The sequence below is a fragment of the Grampus griseus genome (assembly GCF_964374135.1).
Source record: "Grampus griseus genome assembly, chromosome: 16".
In the NCBI taxonomy this organism is placed as follows: domain Eukaryota; kingdom Metazoa; phylum Chordata; class Mammalia; order Artiodactyla; family Delphinidae; genus Grampus; species Grampus griseus.
Genome location: NC_139010.1, coordinates 59,134,220 through 59,140,402, shown reverse-complemented (window position 1 = coordinate 59,140,402; position 6,183 = coordinate 59,134,220).

Sequence of the window (6,183 nt, the reverse complement as noted above, 5' to 3'; positions counted from 1 at the left end):
GCACTCCTTCCTAGGAACAAGGAAGGAAGGAAAAACTTGGTAATGAAAAGATTCTGAAAGGGAGGCAAAGCCAGGGTGAAAGAGCCAACGAGGAGGAGACAGCCCGCACCACCATCACTGAACAGGTGCTAAGAGAGGAAGTGTGCCAGGTTGTCTCACGTAGGGAAGCTCAGAAACAAAGTAGGAAGAATCTTGGAAATTTCCCTCAGAGTAGGTGGTGAGTGACGTACTGAAAGTTCCCTGACAGCGATCCGGAGGACCTTCTGGGGTTTGCATCTGACGTCTGGCAGAACCCTGCCCAGACACGTTCAGACTCTCAGATGGTTTCCGTAGAACTTAGTGGTCCTAGGTAAAGACCCTAAGGAAAGCTGGGTACCCTGGGCTGTGTGGGGAATGAGTTTTCATTTCTTCTGGCATTTGGAGCTCTGCTTCTGGAAGGAAGAATGAAGAAGAGATGTGAGCAGTGAGCTTACAGATGGCGTTAAAGAGTGGGATTTGCTCTGGGAGTGCTGTGCAGGGGTGTTTGGAAAGTTTGGGGAAGAGACCTGCTCCTTGATTAAAAGAGCCATAAACCATAAGTTGATAATAAGCTGTCAGGAAAAGCAAAGTGGAGATAAATCTGTAGAAATGGATGCCACTGGAACTCATGAAAGGAGGAAGGCCCTGTGGTCAGGAAGACCTGGCTTTGAATTTTGCCTTAGTCATTTATTAGCTGCATGGTTGAAGGTGATTATCATTTCAGAGCCTCAGGTTCTCATTTGTAAAATGGGGTGAGTAATATCTACCCCCCTCAGCTGTTGTGAGGATTAAATACAATGACAGAGACAAAGCCCCCGGCTGAAGCTCAGCCCTGTGCCTGTGAGTGGGAGCCTCCAACCCTTTCCCCTCCCCACTTCTTTCCCCTCCCCTTCCCCCCACCCCACCCCCAGCCCCTGTCTTCCTTAGACTGGAGACTGGGACTCTCAGGGAGAAAGAGAGGAGAGTGTGAGGATTGTTATTTCTGCTCCAGGATAGCTCTGTACAGTTACCAGAGTCTGGGACGTCAATCCTGACTCTTTTTAAAAAAGCTTTTTCCCCTCATTACGTAAGTTATGAATGTTAATTGAAGAAAACCTAGACAATTCAGATATGCAAAATAAAACATCATCTGTCATCCTATCACCCAGATTACTACTGTTAACATTTTGGTGTATAGCCTTCTGGACTTTATTTTTACGCATATAATCATTTTTTTAAACAAAATGGTATTATATAATGTTGTTTTGGAAACTTTTTTTCACTTAACAATATATATTCAGGGACTTCCCTGGTGGCGCAGTGGTTAAGAATCCGCCTGCTAATGCAGAGCACATGGGTTCGATCCCTGGTCCGGGAAGATCCCACACGCCCCGGAGCAACTAAACCCATGTGCCACAACTACTGAAGCCCATGCGCCTAGAGCCCGTGCTCCACAACAAGAGAAGCCACCACAATGAGAAGCCTGCACACTGCAAGGAAGAGTAGAGTTGCTGCAACTAGAGAAAAGCCCATGCACAGTGAAGAAAACCCAACACAACCAAAAACAAATAAATTAAATAAATAAATTTTTAAAAACCCCAAAACATATTCATGACAATAACTATAGTTCTATAATCTATACCAATGTCGTTAATGGTTGCATAGTAGTCTACTATAAAGGATAATAAAGGACAGCTTTATTGAATAATCTGTTATTGATGGACACTTGCATGCTTTCTGTTTTTATAAACAATAAGGTAAGGAACATCCCTGAACCTGTATCCAAGAGAAGTATGGGAGAATACAAATGTGACTGCCTGGGAAGATATCTAATGAGGTCAGATTGATAAGGCCTTGCATACAGCCTGGAAGGAAGGAAGAGTGACCAGGGAGAGGGACACCAGATTGGCAACACACTGTGAGAAGCACCTGAAAGGTTAGAGCTTGAAAAGAGCGAAGGTTGATAATAACCCCTTTGTACATCTATCCTATAGACAACCACAGAGGGAGGCATTGCCAGGTACTGACACGGGGGCTCATCAGGTATATTTTTGAATGAGAACAGCAAGTTACAGAACAAAATATTTGTCATTTGTGTATATAAAGGCATCATACCTCTTTGTTTTTCAAGGAAAATAAAAAGTTTAAGAAGGTAAAAACAAGATTCTCCCTGAATTTCTCCGTATGTCGCAGGACTCAATATAAATAAGAATCTTGGTGCTGAAAAGTTTTAAAAATATATACCTTTCCTTTTTTATTGTGGTAAAAATATGTATAATTCACTATTTAACCATTTTAAAGTGTACAATTCAGTGGCATTAATTATATTCACAATGTTATGCAGCCGTCACCACTAACTATTTTTAAGATTTTCTCATCATCCCAAACAGAAACTCTGTACCTGTTAAACAATAACTCCACATTCCCCTCTCTCGTAAGCTCCTGGTAACCTCTAGTCTACTTTATTCTGTCTCTATGAATTTGCCTATATTTCATATAAAAGAAATCATACAATATTTGTCTTTTTGTATTTGGCTTCTTTCACTGAGCATGATGTTTTCGAGATGCATCCACATTGTAGCATATATCAGAACTTCATTCCTTTCTATGACCGAGTGATATTCCATTGTATGGATATACCACATTTTGTTTATCCCTTTGCCTGTTGATGGACAGGCATTTTCCCTCTTAAATCAGAAATCCATTTATTCAAATCAAACATTCTTTGTGAAAATACTAACTAGGAGCCTGTTTTCCATTATTTAAAATGGGAAAAATTGTAACAGATTATGGGTCAACTTGAATCTCTTAACAGATTTCCTAAAATGTAACTAAGTCCCAGTAAATGCCTATATAGAATTAACATAGTATGACGTTAGGATGTAAAATGCTCAGAATATTGCTTCCTGGTTACCAAACAACAAACAAGTCTGTAATGAACGGTTGCTTTGTTAGCAATAATACGGCCTCTCAGCGTCAGCCACACTCCAGGCTCACATTCTCTTTGTTGACCCCTTTCAAAATGTCACGTGATTCTGACACCTTACCAATTCTATCTGAAATGTAATTTGGGATTTTTCCCATCCATTATTATGTTTAGAATGCCATATTGAGCTTTGGGGATGCAAATACTGTATATATTTTCCCTATATAAGCAACAACTGAGAAACATTATTGTGAGATACACGTGTACTATAAAGTTTGGGTACTAAAAGCCTAGAGATGTTCTGCCAGGAAAATGTTAATGGGGAATATGTTCTACAGGATATGCCAACACAGTTAAACAAGAAAACCAAAGTATACGTTCTTTATGTACATATATGTGTGTAAATGCTTAGAGGAATATACACCAAGCTAATAACAATAAAGAATGGGCAGAGACCTAAAGAGACATTTCTCCAAAGAAGACATACAGATGGCCAAGAGGCACATGAAAAGATGTTTAACATTGCTAATTATTAGAGAAATGCAAATCAAAACTACAATGAGAGGGCTTCCCTGGTGGTGCAGTGGTTGAGAGTCCGCCTGCCATGCAGGGGGCATGGGTTCGTGCCCCGGTCCGGGAAGATCCCACATGCTGCGGAGCGGCTGGGCCCGTGAGTCATGGCCACTGGGCCTGCACACCCAGAGCCTGTGCTCTACAACGGGAGAGGCCACAACAGTGAGAGGCCCACGTACGGCAAAAAAAAAACAACTACAATGAGATATCACCTCACAGCAGTCAGAATGGCCATCATCAAAAAATCAGCAAACAGTAAATGCTAGAGAGGGTGTGGAGAAAAGGGAACTCTCCTACACTGTTGGTGGGAATGTAAACTGGTACAGCCACTATGGAGAACAGTATGGAGGTTCCTTAAAAAACTAAAACTAGGGGCTTCCCTGGTGGCACAGTGGTTGAGAGTCTGCCTGCTAATGCAGGGGACACGGGTTTGAGCCCTGGTCTGGGAGGATCCCACATGCCACGGAGCAGCTGGGCCCATGAGCCACAACTACTGAGCCTGCACGTCTGGAGCCTGTGCTCCGCAACAAGAGAGGCCGCGATAGTGAGAGGCCCGCGCACCGCGATGAAGAGCGGCCCCCGCTTGCCACAACTGGAGAAAGCCCTCGCACAGAAACGAAGACCCAACACAGCAAAAATAAATTAATTAATTAATAAACTCCTACCCCCAACATCTTCTTTAAAAAAAAACAAAAAACTAAAACTAGAGCTACCATATGATCTGGCAATCCCGCTTTTGGGCATATATCTGGAGAAAAACATGGTTTGAAAGGATACATGCACCCCAATGTTCATTGCAGCAATGTTTACAATAGCCAAGACATGGAAGAAACCTAAATGTCCATCAACAGATGAATGGATAAAGAAGGTGTGGTACATATATACAATGGAATATTACTCAGCTGTTGAAAAGAATGAAAATAATGCCATTTGCAGGAGCATGGATGGACCTGGAGATTATCATACTAAGTAAGTCAGTCAGAGTACGACAAATATCATACGATATTGCTTATATTCAGAATCTAAAAGGAAAGATACAAATGAACTTATTTACAGAACAGAAACAGACTCACAGACTTAGAGATTGAACTTATGATTCCCAGGAGGGAAGGGTGGTGGGAGGGATAGATTGGGAGTTTGGGACTGACATGTACATACTGCTATATTTAAAATAAAATGTCTTTCCCAAAATAAAAATAAAAATAAAATAAAATAAAAATAAGAAATATACAAAATGATTATAAAAAACAGAATGGACTAGAATTAGAACTGATCAATGATAGCTTTATCTTTATCTGTAATATTTGCATGTTAATAAGTATATATTACTTGTGTGATTAAAAATAAATGAATGAATGGATGGATGGATGAATTAATGAATGAATAAATAAGTAAATAAATTTTAAAAAATGTGTTTAATACCCAGAACAACCTTTGGGGTAGAAGATCATGTATGATGTTAACCAAATACAGAGAAAAGAGCTGCTACCTATCCTTTTTCCTTCTCTCTAGAGTGTTGAGAAGAATGACTTCAAGTCAGAAATAGTAGGAAAATTTTTTGATAAAAAGATCCAGGTCCAGAAAGGTGTCAAAATCACATGTGATCAGGAATCTGCTTTCAGTGATCTTTGGGGAATCATGGAGGATCAGAGAGGTGCTATGGGATGGAAATGGACAAGTACTACCAATATACTCAGCGAGAAGTACACAGTGGATTTGGAAATTAAAGATTGTCAAGATTGATACTGATTCTTGGCAAAATTCTAGAAATGATTATTATATACGGGGTGTGGCAATGCCTAACAAGGAAAACAGGTCTACCTTTTGGCAAGCCAGCATGAGCTCTTTAAGAACACATGCCAAAGAGCAGAATATCATGCTTCTTTTGTTGATAAGGACACTGAATGAGGAGTTTAGGGGAATGCTGAAGATACTGTTTTTTGCTTTCAACAGTTTGTCATATTATCCTTGTGGATTCAATGAAGAAATGTGAGCTGATGATGACCCTGCTTGGAGGATTCATAACTGGTGACTCACTGTACCCAAAGAGGTGTGATGAGGGTAGGGTTTATATCTTCCCAGTAGGAGGTCTTTGAATCTGTGACTCAGCCCTGGTCATGTGTTTCTATCAGTGGCTCAAATGAAGATGTAGGAGCCCAGCTCATCACACTTCCAGATCACACAAAGAGGAGCAGGATCGCTAATAGACTGGATGACAGAACTGTGATTAGAAATGATCTTGACAAGTTGGAACAAGGATCCTACATGAACAAATAATATTTGGAGGAGGGTGGATGTGGAGTCCTACAGGCAGATTAAAAAGATCAGAGGCACAAATATAGGGCTGGGAGCCCTGGTTTAGAAATGAATCACTTGAAAAAGACAGAGTTTATGTGACAGCTATGAGTAGACTGACCATAAAATATTACCTAAACTGGGATACATTTGAGAGTAAAAGAAATTGTCATTGGGGCTTCCCTGGTGGCGCAGTGGTTAAGACTTCACGTTCCCAATGCAGGGGGCCCGGGTTCGATCCCTGGTCAGGGAACTAGATCCCACATGCATGCCACAACTAAGAGTTCACATGCCACAACTGAGTTCACATGCCGCAACTAAGAGTTCACATGCCACAACTAAGGAGTCCGAGTGCCACAACTAAGACTGGGTGCAACCAAATAAATGAATAT